The sequence below is a fragment of the Felis catus genome, chromosome E3 (genome assembly GCF_018350175.1).
Source record: "Felis catus isolate Fca126 chromosome E3, F.catus_Fca126_mat1.0, whole genome shotgun sequence".
Taxonomy (NCBI): domain Eukaryota; kingdom Metazoa; phylum Chordata; class Mammalia; order Carnivora; family Felidae; genus Felis; species Felis catus.
In genome coordinates this window covers 22468223-22487492 of record NC_058383.1, presented here as the reverse complement: position 1 = coordinate 22487492, position 19270 = coordinate 22468223, and the positions used below count along the sequence as shown (strand labels likewise).

The window sequence follows — 19270 nt, the reverse complement described above, 5'->3', positions numbered from 1 at the left end:
GATATGTCATTTGCAAATATCTTCTCCTATTCCATTGGTTGTCTTTTAACTTTGTTGGTTGTTTCCTTTGCTGTGCAAAAGCTTTTTGTTTTGACGAGGTCCCAGTAATTCATTTTTGCTTTTGTTTCCCTTGCCTCTGGAGATATGTCTGGTAAAAAGTTGCTGTGGTCAAGGTCAAAAAGGTTTTTGCCTGCTTTCTCCTCAAGGATTTTGATAGGTTCCTGTCTTTCATTAAGTCTTTCATCCATTTTGAATTTATTTTTGTGTAAGAAAATACTTTTTCTGCATGTTGCTGTCCAGTTTTCCCAGCACCATTTGCTGAAGAGACTGTCTTTTTTCCATTGGATACTCTTGCCTGTTTTGTTGAAGATTAGTTGGCCATATGTTTGTGGGGTTCTCTATTCTGTTCCATTGATCTATGTGTCTGTTCTTGTGCCAGTACCATACTGTCTTGATGGTTACAGCTTTGTAATACATCTTGAAGTCTGGAATTGTGATCACCCCAGCTTTGGTTTTCTTTTTCAACATTACTTTGGCTATTCGGGGTCTCTTCTGGTTCCATACAAAGTTTAGGATTGTTTGTTCCAGCTCTGTCTTTCACTTAACTTTATGTTTGTGACATTCATACACGTTATTATGTGAAGTGTTTGTGCATTTTCACTACTCTATGGCATTCCATTCCATTGTGTGAATCAACCACACCTTTTTTTTTTTTTTTTTAACCCACCCTACTGTTGAAGGACGTGTGGGTTATTTCCAGTGTTTGGCTTTAGGAATATGCAGAACTGCTTTTATGAGAACCCTGCTGATTGTCGGGAAAACAAACAGGGTTGCCATGGTGTAGTGATGGGGTGTAGCTGGTTCTGTGCAGAGTTCACCTCTCCTGGAAGCTTTGTGAATCTGGGGAGCTGTTACTCAATACCAGTACACCCGTCTCACAAGGGACACTCTCAGATAGTTCTTCCTTTATGTGGTGTTGTCCTGTGCCTCAATCTGAGGCCAAAGAGAGAAGGAACTTTTGTGCTTTAAGACTGCAGTGGAAAACTGATATGTGAGTACACGTGAGGTGCTCTTTGGACATAGGAATGGGGTGCAAGTCAGAGGCTCAGAGGCATTGACATTTGGGGATGAGAAGGAATATTCCAAATGTGAATCCATTCTGCCAAGATTTTCCCCAGACCTGCTGACTAGTGAGTGGGGAAGAGCGCTCATCAGACCATCTGGGTGGGCGAGTGGGGTGTTTCTCATTGGGTCAGGGATAGGCAGTGGCAGGTTTTCATTGGTGGCATCGGAGTAAAAGGGCCTGCCCCCTTCCCACTGGCTGATTTTGCAGTAGATGTGACTCACCAAGATGGAACTGGAATGAGGTACTCACAATCCATGCAGATCAGCAGTGATTGGTGGTAATTTTGCAGGCTCTGGAAGAGCCTCCCTGTGGGTGAGAACCAGGTCAGACCCTATGTGTTGACTAAATAAAGCAGACTTTCCTCCCATGTCCTCTCTATAGCAGTGGAGATTGCCGCCAGGAGCTTTTCAGTATCCTGCCTTCACAGATCAGATGATACAACCAATATTGATTTCATGCTTATTATGTGTCAGGCACTGGTTGAAGCGCTTTAAATGCATATACATTTTAGGCTCACATATCCCTAGGAGTAAGACTATGTGTATTAGTCAGCTTTTGCTGCGTAACAGAATTCCCCCAAATGTCATGTCTTAAAGTGACACACATTTGTTATTTCTCATAGTTCCATGGTTTTGCTGCATTAAACATAAGACAACAGGCCCCAAATGCAGTGTCTCTTGTGGTAAGTCCCATATTACCAAATTGAAACTTAATTATCATTTTGGCTCTCCCAGAAGTGGAATTTTATTTATTTATTTATTTATTTATTTATTTATTTATTTATTTTTTAACATTTATTTATTTTTGAGACAGAGAGAGACAGAGCATGAACAGGGGAGGGTCAGAGAGAGGGAGACACAGAATCTGAAACAGGCTCCAGGCTCTGAGCTATCAGCACAGAGCCTGACGCGGGGCTCGAACTCACAGCCCTCACAGACCGCGAGATCATGACCTGAGCTGAAGTCGGCCGCTTAACCGACTGAGCCACCCAGGCGCCCCCCAGAAGTGGAATTTTAAACCAGTTAATTAGGAATTACCTGGTTAGCACTAGTTAGGTAATCTGCCTGATAGACTCCTGCCCTCCCCTAAAGGAAAGTGACTTTGCTACAACCAATCCATTTTTTGTACATATAACTTTCTTGCCCTTGTTCCTTCTGCCTGTAAGTCTTTTATTTTATTTTGTACAACTATTCAGGACTCTTTTCTACCTGCTGATGCACGAATCACTGAATAAAGCCAATACAGTTGACATTTACTCAGTTGATTTTGGGGGTTTTTTTGAGTCTTTAAGAAAATGCTTATTTATTTATTTTGAGAGAGAGAGACAGAGAGAGAAGGAGAGGATGGGACAGAGATAGAGGGAGAGATAATCCCAACAGGATTTGCACTGCCAGCACAGAACCCAGTGCAGGGCTCGATCTCATGAACTGTGAGATCATGACCTGAGCCAAGATTAGGAGTTGGATGCTTAACCAACTGAGCCACCCAGATGCCCCTGTTTTTTTGTTTTTGTTTTTTTAACAGCTGAGAGTTTATCTGATTTGGGGTGGCTTGGCTGGAGCTGATCTAGGATAGCTTGACCCATATGTCTGGCAACTGGCCCAAAGTCAACTGGGGTGACTGCCACATGTTTCTTATCAGCTAGCTCATACTTATTCAACATAGTAGTGGGAAGGTTCTCAGCAGCCAGAGAATAAGCCCTAATATGCAAATACATCTTCAGTCTCTGCCTGTATCACATTTGCTAATGTCCCATTGGTCAAAGCAAGTCACATGGCTAAAACCAGATTATGTATGGAAGTGACCTACTCAAGCTATGGATATGGGGTGGAAGAGAATTATGGGAGCCATCTTGCAAACAACCCACTGCATTCTCTTATCACCCCCATTTTACTAATGAAGAAACAGATGCTTGGAGAAGCTAAGGAACTTGGTCACACAGCTGCTATTGGGCAGAGCTCAGTCTCAAATCCAGGACAAGTGGTGGCAAAGTCCATGCTTTAAGTCCCATGCCATGTGTACTGCCTCCTTTCTCAGACCTGAGCCACTGTGTCCCAGTGCAACAACTCAGGAGAGGAGAGAGAGGTGCTCACTTCAGCAGTCTCGGCCAGGGGCGACTCAGCCATAGGGCCTGGTGGGAGCCTATCTAGTCAGCTGGGCTTAACAACTTCTCCATCTCTGAAGAAAATAATCCTCATGAACCTGACTCATAGTTCAGCTATTGCACTGGATGCTGTACCCTCGGACTAATCTTGGGAATGTCAGAAATAGATGGAAAGACTAAAAGACGGTGGCAGAAATGGGCTATCTTGCTGCACATAAATGTATTAGCCCAACAGGCAATCATTAAACACCCACTGTGTCTGAGCTAGATCCTCTTTGTTCAGGAGAGGTACAGTCAGGGGAATAGTTGTTCTCTGAAGTACATTTTCAACAAGGCATGGTAAGGTAACTTGTTGACACGATTGTGTTAAAGATAAGACAACAGACCTAAAGTGGAGTCGTGTATGCTAAGCCCACATCACCACACCAAGACCTCTCTGAAATACAGTTTTGACTCTCCCAGAAATGGAATCTTAAACCAGCCAATCAGGAGTTGTCAGAGCAGCATTTGATAGGTCATCTGCCTGACAGACCTCTTCCCTCCCCTAGAAGGAAAGTAACCTTGCAACAACCAATCTGCATTTTGCATGGTTCCTGCTCCCTTCTGCCTATACAGTCTCTTGCCTATATAGCTCTTCAGAGCCCCTTTCTGTCTGCTAGATTGGGTGCTTCTCCGTTCATGATTTTTCAGTTGAATTTTTGTTTTTTAACAATGGCTATTAAGACTAGGATGAAAAACTGTCAAACTCAGAAGCTACGAGATAGTCAGGTTTTGAGATTCACAGAGGAGTGGACAAGGGAGGGCATCTTTTCACAATATTGGTGCAGACGTTACTGCCTCTTACTAGGTGGTTTTTTTTTTTTTAAGTTTATTAATTTATTTTGAGAGAGAGAGAGAGAGAGAGAGAGAGAGAGAGAGAGCATGCACACGGGTGAACGAGCAGGGGAGAGACAGAGAGAGAGAGAGAGAATCCCAAGCAGGTTCTGCACTGTCACCTCGGAGACCAATGCAGGGCTTGAACCCACAAACTGTGAGATCATGACATGAGCCAAAATCAAGAGTTGGACACTTAGCCAACTCTTGAGCCACCCAGATGCCCCGATCGTACTAGGTTAGAACCTGCACCAACTTCTATCCAGTTTTGAGCCTACTCTCTCTTTTAGATGTAAGGTCTACTCCAAAAGAACCTTTTTGATGACTCTGGGAAAATGGGGTGAGCAGGCAGATCTGGGGTAGCAATTAAAGGAATAAAGTCCCCAAGCCTCATTTTAGATTTGCAATCAAGTTGAAACTCCCAGTCTCCCAGGGCTTGCATTTTAAAGAAAAAAAAAAGGTATTTGTAAGAAACAAAGACCCAGATTTGCATTTGAATGTGGTGCCAATCAAGGCTCATTAGCTGGAATACAACGTGCAACCATTAGCAGAAAGGTGGCTTTGGCAACTGCTCATTAGTTTCCTAGATTCAAATAAGCATTCTAAGAGAGCTCCCGAGTTTGATGAGATCCAGCAGCATCAATGATCAGCCACCTTTCTCCCCAGAGAAAGGCAATGCTCCCCAAGCTTAGCTCTAATCTCCTTTCCTCCTCTTTTTCTCATGCCCACCTGCAGCCCTTCTGTGTTCCCAGGTTTCAGGATGTCAAAGCTGGAAGGACAGTAGAAACTTCCAGGTCAGGACATCACTATGGGAAAACTGTGGTCCCAAGTGGGTTGGGACACAAAACTGGTCATGGAAGGAGTTGGGAGAGAATCTGTTTATCACACACACACATACACACACCCTTTTTTTCATGGAAAGTGAGGAATCTTGATGAGTTGAGGACAGAATGGAAACACACAATGGGGCCAGGATCCCTCGATGAGAATTTCTAGAGCAGACCTTTGCCTAGAAGGAATGGAAACTGGTAGCCAAGTATAACTTGTACTGGGAGAGAGATGGAACAGGTCATGTGGACACTGGAAAGGGAAAATTCTCAGGCTTGACCCCCACTCTAGGCATTAAGGGAGCTCCTTGTCCAATACCTGGCACACAGTAGGAGCTTAATAGCACAGTGGTTGAGAAGAGCCCAGGTGTCAGAATGAAGCAGATTTAGTATCAAGTTCCAGCTTTCTTGCACTCTCCTCTTTGGGCACGTGAATGTTTGAGAACTGCTGAGCTAGACGGTCCTGTTTCTGATCTGCAAGGCTGGTCTTCAGGAGATTGTGCTCGTGAAAAGACAAAGATGAATCCCAACATGAGGTCCATGTCCGTGAGTTGTGTGAGACAAACATCGGTTTTGCTAGGCAATGAGCATGTGAGCATTTCCTCTCCCCCCCCCCCCTTTTTTTCTTCTAGTTACCTTCTGTCTTCCATGTGGTCATGTTCTTCAGGGAAGGTAGTCTCTACCCCTGAGAAGTGGCACAGTTGGTCTAAACCAACCTTGTTTTCTTGTTCCCCTTGCTTAATAATTGGCTTATGCATGACCTTAGAAATTCTGACCCAGGAGACACAAGTAGAGAGTGTGCTGGGGGTTCTGGCAAAGGTTTTTCTTGTTAATCGAGACGAGAAAAAGAGGGAAGAAACAACCCCTCCACTGTCTCTGGATACTGTTGTGTAAAAGTGCTGCCTGGTGCTTGGGCAGCCATCTTGTGGCCATGAAGAGGCTGATAGGTCAAGCATGACGGAACGGAAAAGCAGAAAGAAGCTGGGCTTCACTGATATAATTGAGCTGCCGACTCAACCACCTCTGAAGCTGCTTCATTTTATTATGGGAGATAATAACAATTCCTCAGAGTTTAACGTAAGATGAATTGGCAGGTTCTGTTTCTTGATGCTGAACATTCCCTAAAAAGAGAGATGGAGACATACACCCTGGAGGCCCAGAAAGGAGGCACTGAGGAAGGGAGAGGCTGAGGCCAGAATAGCAAGGCTGGAAACTAGAGTGTTTCTCTAGGAAGAGGCCCCTGTGAGTGGCCTGGCTTTGCACACAGCATAGTGACTAAAACCAAGGACTGTAGAATCAGAGTGCCTGTGTTCTAATTCCACACCCACCTCCTACTAGCCATGTCACCTTGGGCAAGTTGCTTAGCACTAGTGTCCTAACCTATAAAAAAAAGAGCATAATAGTACTACTTTATAGGATTTAAGAAAGTGAAATTAAGGGGTGCCTGGGTGGCCTAGTGGGTTAGGCGTCTGACTTCGGCTCAGGTCATGATCTCGTGGTCCGTGAGTTCGAGCCCCACGTCGGGCTCTGGGCTGATGGCTTGGAGCCTGGAGCCTGCTTCTGATTCTGTGTCTCCCTCTCTCTCTGCCCCTCCCCCGTTCATGCTCTGTCTCTCTCTGTCTCAAAAATAAATATACGTTAAAAAAAAAAAAAGAAAGTGAAATTAATAATTTGAAGTACCTAGATGGCTCAGTCAGTTGTGTCCAACTCTTGATCCCAGCTCAGGGCTTGATCTCAGGGTTGTGAGTTCGAGTTCCATGTTGTGCTCCTTGCTGGGTGGGTGTGAAGCCTACTTAAAAATAAATAAATAAAAGGGGCGCCTGGGTGGCTCAGATGGTTAAGCATCCAACTCTTGATTTCGGCTCAGGTCAGGATCTCACGGTTCATGAGTTCGAGTCCCGCACTGAGCTCTGTGCTGACAGCACAGAGCCTGCTTGGGATTCTCTTTCTCCCTCTCTCTATCTCTGCCCCTCCTCTGCTTTCTCTCTCAAAATAAATAAATATTAAAAAATTGTAAAGTACCTAGCAGTACCTATGGGCAGTACATCACCCATAGTAAGTAGTACACAAGTATTAGCCATAAGGTGAGTAATATTTAACAACCAGTATCATTTTTTCCCCCTTTACATGTTGTAATTCTCCTTCATAAAGAAAGTAAGCTTTTTATTTTGAGATTTTGTAGATCTATATGCAGTTGTAAGAAAAAGTTTAGGGAGATCCCAAGTACTATTTATCGAGTTTCTCCCGATTACAGCTCCTTGCAACACTATTGTATAATATCACAACCACAATATTGAAAGCTATGGTCAAGATACAGAAACATTCCCATCACCACACAGACCTTTCACGTTGCCTTTTTATAGCCACAACTACTTTACTCTCATCTTCCCCCACTCCCCCTCAATTCCGAGCAACAACTAATCTCTTCTCTGTTTATATAATTTTGTCAGTTTAAGAATGTTATATAAATGGAGTCATGTAGTATGTGACCTTTGGGGCCTGGCTTTTTTTACCCCTCAGCATCATTTTTTGGAGACTGTTGCCTGTATCAATAATTCATTCTTTTTAATTGCTGAATAGTATCCCATGGTATGGGTGTTCCAGTTTCTATTTAGCCATTTATCTAGTGAAAGACATTTGTGTTGTTTCCAGTTTTTGACTAAGATGAATAAAGCTATGGTAAACATTTGTGTGGAGGTTTCTGTGTGAGCATAAATTGTCATTTCTCTAGGATGAACGCCCAAAAGTGCAATGGCTGGGGTCATATAGCTAGTGCATATTTAGTTTCTTAAGAAACTGCAAACCGTTAGGGCACCTGGGTGGCTCAGTCGGTTAAGCATCTGACTTCGGCTCAGGTCATAATCTCACGGTTCGTGAGTCTGAGCTCCAGGTTGGGCTCCGTGCTGACAGCTCAGAGCCTGGAGCCTGCTTCGGACTCTGTGTCTCCCTCTCTCTCTGCTCCTCCCCTGCTCGTGCTTGGTCTCTCTCTCTCTCTCAAAAAAAAAAAAAAAAAATTAATTAAAAAAAATTAAAAACAAAAAAAATAAACAGCAAACTGTTTCCAGAATGGCTGTAACATTTTGCATTCTCATTAGCAATGTATATTTCTTCACATCCTTGCCAACATTTGGTGTTGTCACTATTTTTTATTTAGTCTTTCTCACAGGTGTGAGGTGATATCTCACTGTGATTTTAATTTGCATTTCCCTCATGGCTGATGATATTAAACATCTTTTCATGTGCTTATTTGCCATCTATATATGCTCTTCATATAAAATATCTCCATATCTTTTGCTCATTTTCTGATTGGATTGGTGCTTGTTTGTTTGTTTGCTTTTTTTGCTATTGAGTTGTAAGAGTTCTTTATATATTGTGGATACTAGTCCTTTATTGGATACGTGGTTTACAAATATTTTCTCTTAGTCTGTAGGTACCAGTCTATCTTTCCATCCTTTTAATAAGGTCTTAAGACCCTACTCCAATATCTCAGAAGATGATTCTTGAAGGAGAATGGAGGAAACTGGAACTTGAGTTTTGGGTAATGAGCACTTACAAAATGCAATGTGTTCATAATAACAGATGGGAGCCAGAAATGCAGGGTGGAAAGGGAGCATGGAGTGGGACAAGGCATTTGTGTTCTCCCTGGCCCCAAGGACACAGAATTAGGAATTATCCCCAGCGAGATCTCCCATTTGAGGGTGCTAAGAGGGACTACACTTGGGAAAACCATCTCCGGGCAGCAGCCAAGAAGAAGGGAAAAAGTAGCAGGAGTTGAAGGAGGGACCAAAACGCTTCAGAATTAGAAAAACTACCAAGAGAAGAACAGGATGTTCCCCTTAGCTCTCAACAATAAAGACATTTATGACCTCAAGTAACAAGAACTACAGAAGTAGTTTGTTCGGAGAAGATTTAGACTTGAAATGGTTGGGAACATCAAGGTTGCTTGGCCAGTTGCCTGCTTATCAAGATGGAAAACAAAGGTTGGGAAAATGGATTCTGTCCCTCATCTTCTCTCAATACAAGTGTTTAGGGACAGAGAGAGATAGGAGAGACTCGGGAACATGTTGAAAAGGAAAAATTAAAAAGTTTAGAATAGAACTGGCAGAAGTGAGGGAAAAAAGAAATGCTGAGAAAGATCTAGCAACTTGAGGGATCATCACTGCAGATCTGAAAACGTAGCCTCTCAGTGGTGACATTGGAGATGTTTCTCACTGGAAAATGAGGGTTTCTGTAAAGTGGGGAGGGTGATTATTCAGCTGGATATGAAATCCTTCTAAAGGGGGTATAATGTCAACTTTATCTTTTTGTTGCTGTTGTTGTTACTTGCAGTGATCTTGTTTTCTTGTTGTAAAAGTAGGGCATGTTCCTACTGAGTAGTGTTTAGCATTTTTGATCACTGTATTGTACGCCTGAAACTAATGGAACACTGTATATTAACTATACTGGAATTAAAATTAAAAACTTAAAATCAAGGGGTGCCTGGGGAGCTCAGTCGGTGAAGTGGCTGACTCTTGATTTTGGTTCCGGTCACAATCTCATGGTTTGTGAGTCTGAGCCCCACATCAGGCTCTGCACCGACAGCATGGAACCTGCTTGGATTTCTCTCTCTCCCTCTTTCTCTGTCCCTCCTACTCGCTCTCTCTCTCTCTCTCTCTCTCTCAAAACAACAACAAAAAACACCTTAAGAAACCCCTTAAAATCAAACAAATAAAAAAAATTAAAATGTCCCCCAAAAGTGGGGCATGGAAACTACCAACACAGAAAAAGAAACAGAAGGAAGAAAAAGAAATTGCTCACAATTCTACTACACTAGCAAAGCTGCTTTTACGTTGCTTCCATTATCTTACTTATTTTTTAAACATGCTACAAAGCATGGGGCGCCTGGGTGGCGCAGTCGGTTAAGCGTCGGACTTCAGCCAGGTCACGATCTCGCGGTCCGTGAGTTCGAGCCCCGCGTCAGGCTCTGGGCTGATGGCTCCGAGCCTGGAGCCTGTTTCCGATTCTGTGTCTCCCTCTCTCTCTGCCCCTCCCCCGTTCATGCTGTCTCTCTCTGTCCCAAAAAAAAAAAAAAAAAAAAAAGTTGAAAAAATAAACATGCTACAAAGCTTGAATTTTGTGTCCTGCTTTTTATTTTCCCTTTTACATTATATCGTGAACAATTTTCTTTGTTATTATAGACGTTTGGTCAATGTAATTTTTAATGCCGCTTCATAATGTATCAAGCGGCTGAACTGTAATTTCCTGAATAAATCTTTCCCATTAGTTGGACAATTAGCTTGTTTCCAGTTGCTGTCTATTAAAATTAATGTTTCGATGAAAGCTGCGGCGAGAATACAGGCAGTCACTATTCATCGAGTGCTTACTGCGCTAAGTGGTTCACATCCCTTATTTATTTCATTCTCACAACCCTGCCAGTCAGACATGATTGTGGCTTGTTCCCCTTTCTTTTTATTATTAAATTATAAAAAGAAAACGTGTCTCTGTAAAAGCAATTCAAGCAGAACTAAAGGGATCTAATGGGAGACGCTTATGATGCATACATTAGCCAAAAAAAACACCAAAGATTGCTGGAAAACCACAAGAAACTAGGAAGAGGCCAGAAAGGATTCCTCCTACAGATTTCAGAGGGAGCATGGTCTTACCAACACTTTGATCTCAGACTTCTAGCCTCTAGAACAGTTAAACAATACATTTGTTTTTGATTTATGTGTGTGTGTATTTATATGTACATATATATGTATATGTAAGTTTATTTATTTATTTTGAGAGAGAGAGAGTGAGCTTATGGTGAACAGGGGAGGGACAGAGAGAGAGGGAGAGACAGAATCCCAAACAGGCTCTGCACTATCACTGGTGAGCCCTACGTGGGGCTCAAACCCATGAACTATGAGATCATAACCTGGGCTGAAATTGAGTCAGATACTCAACCAACTGAGCTACCCAGTCACCTCTGTTTTTTTTTCTTTTTTTCTTTTTTTTTAAAGAGCTGGTCAGCTGAGCGGCCAACTCTTGATTTCGGCTCAGGCCATGATCTCAGGGTTCATGGGATGGAGCTCCACATCAGCTCTGCACTGGTGGCATTCTTTCTCTCCCTCTCTCTCTGCACACCCCCCAACTCAAAATAAATAAATACACTTAAAAAGTATATGTATGTATAAAGTATAAAACTCATACACACACACACACACACACACACACACACACACATATATATGGCCACCCAGTTTGCTGTATTTTGTTAGAGCAGTCCTAGAAACCTAGAAACTAAAACACATGCAAACTTCCAGAACTAGTGTGTAACAGAGCTGGCATTTAAACTCATGTAGGTGTGACCCCAAAGCCAGCGCTCCTAATCAAACAGGACTTTTTTTTTTTCTTTTCTTTTTGAGCAAATACCTATATAGTGCAGACCCTGTGCCAGGATCCGTTTGAAGCACTTTACATGTATTTATCCGATTCAGGCATTTCCCCACTATGTGGGGGAGTAATTTCCTCCCCGAGTTTATCTGACTGCGTCCACCAGGGGGCAGACCTGCACCTTTGTGTACAGAATGGAAAAGAACCCAGAAGGCTGGAGGTTTGCTTTCTTGCAGTTCCCTCTGCAGAAATTGCCTGTAGCTTTGGTCCACCAAAGCAAGGACCACATCCAAAGAAGGGGATGGTGGTCCTAGAAGCACAGAAACTTCCGGGTTCTCTGAGGGAGGGAGAACCAAGCACCTGGGGGCATGGGCAGTCTGGTCTCTAGATAGCTCTGTCATAGGGTTGGGGACCTGATCTGTTTTCCTCCGAAGAGACCCAAATACATTCTCATTCAACAACCTTCTGATGAACAAAGAAGTCAACGTTTGTGTTACAGGTGCCCATTTAACCGTTTTCCCTTTTCTGGAATTGACTCAGCAGCCACATCTGTACCACAACACCCTAAACCCCTGTCCCACGTGGAGTTAGAGGTTTTGACAGAAGGACTGTGAAGGCTGCTCTGAGGAGAACATCCCCACTGCTGCTGAGCATCCCCTGCTGCTGAGCCTGTCCTGATTGCTCCTCCTGGCCATTCAGCCCTTCTTCGGATTCTGTAATACACCTCAGTCCCCAGCCAATACCTTTTACTTCTTACAACTCCCCCACTCCTCTCAGGCCAGGCAGGGCGGGCATCTATTAATTACAAATGCATAAAAGCAAAAACCTGAATTAAAAATATGAATCAAGATGGCTTCCGTGGCTAGCAAAAATAAAGGATTAGGTCTATTATTTAAAATCACAAAGGCGAGGGAGGAGCCAAGATGGGAGAACACCGTGGAAGACTTTCTTGTGTCTTGCGTCCATGAAATACAGCCAGATCAACACTAAACCACCCTGCACACCTAGAAAACTGATCTGAAGATTAACACAACAATCTGCACAACCTGAACCACAGAACTCAGCGGGGGCGCGGTGCGGAGAAGTGAACGGGGGAGAGGGAAGCGCTGAGGGCAGGGAGCCGTTTTTGCTTGTGGAGAGAGGATGGAGACGGGGATGAGGGTGGCAAGTGGGGGCAGAATATTGGAAAACACCCCTTCCAAAAGCAGCTGGAGAGAAAGTGGAAAAGTGGAAACAGCCGCAGGGACTGAATTAAAAAGAGAGAAAGGAGAAAGGAGAGGGTTTCAATTCCATTAATACTCTATAAACAGGGGAAGCACAGAGGCTGAAACGCCGCAGCTGATACCTGGTGGTGCTCTGGTGGGAAGGAAGAATCCCGGGAGCAGAGTGGAATCCGGGGGTCTTCGGGCCACACGGGAGAGGCGGTTCCCCTGCTGGGAGGGCATCTGGTAGAGTCTGTGTGGCCACCTCGGCAGACCCCAAAGAAAAACCACATTCGCTGGTGCTGGAACACGGACCCTAGGGGTGAAGCCTGGTGCCAGACGCGGGTCGTGATTTGCCATAATCCCTGAAACGCTGCTGCTACACTGTCGCGCAAACTTTCTGGGGCGGGCTGGCACCCGGTCGCGGTCTCTGGGCCTCGGCAGCAGCACGGTCTCTCGAACGTTCCTGGGTGTGGCCGGCACCCAGGCATTGCTTGGTGAGACCCTCCACAGAGGGGCAGAACGGCTGGAGGCCACAGTCTCGCAGAAATACGGGGTCGGGAAACACACCCGCATCTGAGATAAAACTCAGAAGGGAGGTGCTGCCTGGGGCTTGGTCACGGAGGGTGTAAAAGCAGGGAACGGATGGAAGTCGAAGACAAAGGACGGTGCGCAATTGCTGATCAGGGAGAACAGAGATCTGGTAAGAGACTAGCGGCTGGGTGACGCCATTTTTGCCGCTCTGGCGCATGCGCATACGCACCTACAAGCACCACAACCATCCACCCCAGTAAGCTAAGCAGCGCCGTCTAGTGGGGAATGGAGCCATTACACTAAGCCCCACCCAACTGGGCCAACCTCGCTCTTCAGGAATACAACTCTCCACCTGGTTAGTTTACGGACTGTAAAGCGCTTCCGTTTGACTTCTAGGGGAAAATGAAGTAATTTTAATCATATTTCAGTCTGTTCACTGGTCCATCTATTCAATTTTCTTTTTTTTCATTTCTCTTTTTCTCTTTTTCATTTTTCTTGAATGCAGAAAGAGAAAAAATTATTTTTATTTTCAATTTTTATTAAAAATATTTTTCCTTAATTTTTTCCTACTATATTTTTCACTTTTGTGTAAATGTTTTCAAATTCTATTTTACTTCCATCATTTCATTTTATTCTACTTCAAGGTATTCATTTTTTCCAATGATTTCCTTTTATTTTTTTTCTTTCTTTCCCCCTTTTCTCTAATCTATCAAGCCCCTTTCAACACCCAGACCAAAACACACCTAGGATCTAGCATCATTTATTTGATTTTTTTTGGGTGTGTTTGTTTTTAATTTTTAAATTTTAATATATTTTTTAATTTTAATTTTTTTACCTCATTAATTCCTTTTCTCACTTGAAAATGATGAAATTAAGGAATTCACCCAAAAGAAAGAGCAGGAAGAAATGACAGCCAGGGACTTAACCAACACAGATGCAAGCAAGATGTCTAAACCAGAATTTAGAACCACGATAATAAGAATACAGTTGTAGTCAAAAATAGATTAGAATCCCTTTCTGCAGAGACAAAAGAAAAGTAAAAGCTAGTCAGGATGAAATACAAAATGTTATAACGGAGCTACAATCTCGAATGGATGCCATGGCAGCTAGGATGGGTGAGGCAGAGCAGAGAATCAGTGATACAGAGGACAAACTTACAGAGAATAATGAAGCAGAAAAAAATAGGGAGACTAAGGCAAAAGAGCACAATTTAAGAATTAGAGAAATCAGTGACTCATTAAAAAGGAACAGCATCAGAATCATAGGGGTCCCAGAAGATGAAGAGAGAGAAAAAGGGGTAGAGGGCTATGTGAGCAAATCATAGCAGAGAACTTTCCTAACCTGGGGAAAGACACAGACATCAAAGTCCAGGAAGCACAGAGGACCCCCATTAGATTCAGCAAAAGCCGACCATCAACAAGGCATATCATGGTCAAATTCACAAAATACTCAGACAAGGCAAGAATCATGAAAGCAGTGAGGGAAAAAAAGTCCTTAACCAACAAGGGAAGACAGATCAGGTTTTCAGCAGACCTCTTCACAGAAACTTGGCAGGCCAGAAAGGAGTGGCAGGATATATTCAATGTGCTGAATGCAGCCAAGAATTCTTTATCCAGCAAGGCTGTCACTCAAAAGAGAAGGAGACATAAAAAGTTTCCCAGACAAACAAAAATGAAAGGAGTTTGTGACCACTAAACCAGTCTTGCAAGAAATTTTAAGGGGGACTCTCTGAGGGGAGAAAAGATGAAAAAAACAAACAAAGACCTAAAGCAACAAAGACTAGAAAGGCCCAGAGAACAGCACCAGAAACTACAAGTCTACAAGCAACATAATGGCAATAAATTCATATCTTTCAGTACTCCCTTGAAATTCAATGGACTCAGTGCTCCAATCAAAAGACATAGGGCAACAGAATGGATAAGAAAACAAGGTCCATCTATGTGTTGTTTACAAGAGACCCACTTTAGATCTAAAGACACCTTCAGTTTGAAAGGAAGGGGATGGAGAACCATCTATCGGGCTACTGGTCAACAAAAGAAAGCTGGTATAGCCATAATTATATCAGACAATCTAGACTTTAAAATAAAGACTGTATCAAGAGATGCAGAAGGGCATTGTATCATAATCAAGGGGTGTATCCACCAAGAAGACCTAACAACTATAAACATTTATGCACCAAATGTGAGAGCACCCAAATATATAAATTGATTAATCACAACATAAAGAAACTCACTGATAATAATACCAGAATAGTGGGGGACTTCAACTTACAGCAATGGACAGATCATCTAATCAGAAAATCAACAAGAAAACAATGGCTTTGAATGACACACTGGACCAGATGGACTTAACAGATATACTCAGAACATTTCATCTAAAATCAGAGGAATATGCATTCTTCTCCAGTGCACATGGAATGTTCTCCAGAATAGACCACATACTGGGACACAAATCACCCCTCAACAAGTACAAAAAGATCGAGATCATACCGTGCATATTTTCAGGCCACAACGCTATGAAACTCGAAATCAACCACAAGAAAAAATTTGGAAAGGTAACAAATACTTGGAGACTAAAGAACATCCTACTAAAGAATGAATGGGCTAACCAAACAGTTAAGGAGGAATTTAAAAAGTACATGGAAACCAATGAAAATGATAACACCACAACCCAAAACCTTTGGGACACAGCAAAGGCGATCATAAGAGGAAAGTTTATGGCAATCCAGGCCTTCCTAAAGAAGGAAGAGAAAAAAAAAATAAAGAAGGAAGAGAGATTTCAGATACACAACGTAACCTTACACCTTAAAGAGCTGGAAAAAGAACAGTAAATAAAACCCCAAACCAGCAGAAGACAGGAAATAATAAAGATTAGAGCAGAAATTAATGCTCTTGAAACAACAACAACAATAACAACAACAACAACAAAAACCAATAGAACAGATCAATGAAACCAGAAGCTGGTTCTTTGAAAGAATTAACAAAATTGATAAGCCACTAGCCAGTTGGATCAAAAAGAAAAAGGAAAGGACCCAAATAAATAAAATCAAGAATGAAACAGGAGAGATCGCAACCAACACACTAGAAACAAAAACAATAATAAGAGAATATTATCAGCAATTACACGTCAATAAAATGGGCAATCTGGAAAAAATGGACAAATTCCTAGAAACATATATACTACCAAAACTGAAGCAGGAAGAAATAGAAAATTTGAACAGACCCATAACCAGTATAGAAATCAAATTAGTAACTAAAAAACTCCCAAAAAACAAGAGTCCAGGGCCAGATGGCTTTCCAGGGTAATTCTACCAAACATTTAAAGAAGAGTTAACACCTATTCTCTTGAAGCTGTTCCAAAACATAGAAATAGAAGGAAAACTTCCAAACTCTTTTTATGAAGCCAGCATTACCTTGATTCCAAAGCCAGACATTGACCCCACTAAAAAGGAGAAGTATAGACCAGTTTCCCTGATGAACATGTATGTAAAAGTCCTCAATAAGATATTAGCCAACTGGATCCAACAATACATTAAAAAAAAATTCACTACAACCAAGTGGGATTTATACCTGGGATGCAGGGCTGATTCAATATCTGCAAAACAATTAATGTGATTCATCACATCAATAAAAGAAAGGACAAGAGCCATATGATCCTCTCAATAGATGCAGAGAAAGCATTTGACAAAATACAGCATCCTTTCTTGATAAAACCCTCAAGAAAGTATGGATAAAAGGATGATACCTTGAGATCATAAAAGCCATGTATGAAAGACCCAACACTAATATCATCCTCATTGGGGAAAAACTGAGAGCTTTCCCCCTAAGGTCAGGAACAAGACAGGGATATCCACTCTCGCCACTGTTATTCAACACAGTATTGGAAGTCTTAGCCTCAGCAATCAGACAACACAAAGAAATAAAAGGCATCCAAATCAGTTAGGAGGAGGTCAGACTTTCACTCTTTGCAGATGACGTGATACTCTATATGGAAAACCCAAAAGATGCCACCAAAAAACTGCTAGAACTGATCCATGAATTCAGCAAAGTCGCAGGATATAAAGTCAATGCACAGAAATCAGTTGCATTCCTATACACCAACAATGAAGCAACAGAAAGAAATCAAGGAATCGATCCCATTTACAGTTGCACCAAAAACCATAAAATACCTAGGAAGACATCTAACCGAAGAGGTGAAAAATCTATACACTGAAAACTATAGAAAGCTTATGAAAGAAATTGAAGAAGACACAAAAAAATGGAAAAAGATTCCATGCTCCTGGATAGGAAGAACAAATATTGTTAAAGTGTCAATACTACTCAAAGCAATCTATATATTCAGTGCAATCCCTATCAAAATAACACCAGCATTCTTCACAGAGCTAGAACAAACAATCCTCAAATTTGTATGGAACCAGAAAAGACTCTGAATAGCCAAAATGATCTTGAAAAAGAAAACCAAAGCAGGAGGCATCGCAATCCCGGACTTCAAGCTATACTACAAAGCTGTAATCATCGAAACAGTATGGTACTGGCACAAGAACAGATGCTCAGATCAATGGAACAGAATAGAGAGCCCAGAAATGGACCCACAAACAGATGGCCAAGTAATCTTTGACAAAGCAGGAAAGAATATCCAATGGAATAAAGAACAGTCTCTTCAGCAAGTGGTGCTGGGAAAACTGGACAGCGACATGCAGAAGAATGAACCTGGACCACTTTCTTACACCATACACAAAAATAAAGTGGGTGAAAGATCTCAATGTAAGACAGGAAGCCATCAAAATCCTAGAGGAGAAAGCAGGCAAAAACCTCTTTGATCTTGCCCGCAGCAGCTTCTTACTCTGGAGGCAAGAGAAACAAAAGCAAAAATGAACTATTGGGCCTCATCAAGGTAAAAAGCGTCTGCACAGTGAAGGAAACAACCAGCAAAACTAAAAGGCAACGGACAGAATGGTAATAGATATTTGCAAACGACATATCAGATAAAGGGTTAGTATCCAAAATCTGTAAAGAACTTATCAAACTCAACACCCAAAAAAACAGTGAAGAAATGGGCAAAAGACATGAATAGACACTTCTCCAAGGAAGACAGCCAGGTGGCCAACCAACGCATGAAAAAATGCTCGACATCACTCATCTTCAGGGAAATACAAATCAAAACCACAATGAGATACCGCCTTCACACCTGTCAGGATGGCTAACATGTTGCCTGGGTAACTCAGGCAACAACAGATGTTGGCGAGGTTGCAGAGAAAGTGGATCTCTTTTGCACTGCTGGTGGGAATGCAAATGATGCAGCCACTCTGGAAAACAGTATGGAGGGACCTCAAAAAACTAAAAATAGACTACCCTATGACCCAACAACTGCACTACTAGGCATTTATCCAAGGGATACAGGGATGCTGTTTCAAAGGGGCACATGTACCCCAATGTTTATAGCAGTACTACCGACAATAGCCAAAGTATGGAAAGAGCCCAAATGTCCATTGATGAATGAATGGATAAGGAAGATGTGGTATATATACACAATGGAGTATTACTTGGGAATCAAAAAGAACAAAATGTTGCCATTTGCAACTATGTGGATGGAACTAGAGGGTATTATGCTAAGTGAAATTAGTTAGTCAGAGAAAGACAAATATCATATGAGGATTTTAACACACAGAACAGATGAACATAAAGGAAGGGAAGCAAAAATAATAATAAAACACAGAGGGGGATGAAACTTAAGAGACTCTTAAACATAGAGACCAAACAGAGGGTTACTGGAGGGTTTTTGGGAGGGGGGATGAGCTAAATGGGTAAGGGGCATTAAGGAATCTACTCCTGAAATCATTGTTGCACTATATGCTAACTAACTTGGATTCAAATTTAAAAAAATTAAAAAAAAATTCCAACAAATTTGTAAACTATAAAAAATAATAATAAATAAAAATAAATAAAATCACAAAGTCAGCGGGGCGCCTGGGTGGCTCAGTCAGTTAAGTGTCCAACTCTTGATCTCGGCTCAGGTCATGATCTCATGCTTGGTGAGTTTGAGCCCTGTGTCAGGCTCTGTGCCAACAGTGAGGAACCTGCTTGGGATTCTCTCCCTGCTCTTTGTCCCTACCCTACTTGTTCTCTCTGTCAAAATAAATAAATAAAGTAAAAAAAAATTTTTTTTAATCATGAAAGCAAGCAATAGATACAATTAGTAAATTCTTTTTAAATTTTTTATTTATTTTTGAGAGAGAGAGGGACAGAGC

General features: G+C 42.1%; 1 long non-coding RNA gene across 2 annotated transcripts in view; it reads right to left on the bottom strand.

Annotated features, from left to right (window-relative positions):
• The window catches only part of LOC109495243, a 37950-nt gene extending 24727 nt beyond the window's left edge, over nucleotides 1-13223 (bottom strand). For both annotated transcript variants that reach the window (XR_002738911.2, XR_002150545.2), the window contains exon 1: nucleotides 12633-13223. This is a non-coding gene — a long non-coding RNA (uncharacterized LOC109495243). The remainder of the gene's footprint in view (nucleotides 1-12632) is intronic.
• Nucleotides 13224-19270: the final 6047 nt, after the last annotated feature.